Here is a 1,073-nt window from a genome sequence, read left to right on the forward strand (position 1 = left end):
AAAAAAAAAAAAAAAAGTAAAATGTATAATACTTAAAAATGGTACATTATCAACGTTCAAATTAGTGTCATGGGCAGAATACGCATGAGCAAACACTAAACCCATGAAACTGTTGCCCTGTCTGTTTTCCGTCTCCTTCTTTTGAAGCTAGGGGTAGCGTTCCCTTTGTGTGTGAAGGCTGCAGTGATGTCACATGCAGATAAGCACAGACCCACTTACGCATGGCCGGGCCCTATGCGCAGGAAGTTTTACATTTGTTCTGTCGCCGTACGTGTTTCGGACATGTGCCTTATCGGAGCGGGCCTGTGTCTCCTTTGGCTCACTGCTTGCCTCAGTTAATTGAAAGAGTTGAAAGCGATGCGTCACCCACAGGCTTAGTCATACAAACATGGTTTGCCGCAGGACACCAGTGAATGGAGTCATGAAAGATGGAGCGCAGGAGGCTTGAGTGGAAGGAATCGACAATTTCCTCCAACCTGTCCACCAACGTCTGAGGATACAGTCGTCATAAAAGAGCTGTTTTATTTTTATCATTCTAAATGCTCATTGTGTCGACCGGTTGGCACCCCCCGCCTCACAATGCAGAGGTGCCGGGTTCGATTCGGGCATGCTCGTGACCCTTGGGAGGATGATTCGAAAATGGATGAGTAGATCAATGCAATTTGTTAATATGTGACTTGCTTATGTATATCTGCTGTGTTTAACATCTACGTGGTCGTATTTAAATTTCCATTCCGACAGTATGTGAAAGCCTGATATGTTAGATTTGCAATTTAATCAGTTTGTGACTTACTCATTGAGGAGTGAACACGCCTGCTCCAAGGCCAAACTAAGTGGAAGCTGAAGACATGCTACCAGCGCAGAAGATCCATTCAAATTTGGCAAATTGCATTGTTTCCCCCTTCAGTGACATGCTGAAAATGGAAATGAAGTTCCATGACTTTCCTTTTTTCTGAATGAAAGTTGCACAAGCACTTTTTGTCCACAAGAGGGTACTGTGTGTCCATGTTGTTTTAGGGCTCATTGTTTTTTTTTTTTGGGTTTAGGCGGCCGGGGCGGTCGACCGGTTAGCA

Source organism: Hippocampus comes, unplaced genomic scaffold (assembly GCF_001891065.2).
Source record: "Hippocampus comes isolate QL1 unplaced genomic scaffold, H_comes_QL1_v1.1 scaffold117, whole genome shotgun sequence".
Lineage (NCBI taxonomy): Eukaryota > Metazoa > Chordata > Actinopteri > Syngnathiformes > Syngnathidae > Hippocampus > Hippocampus comes.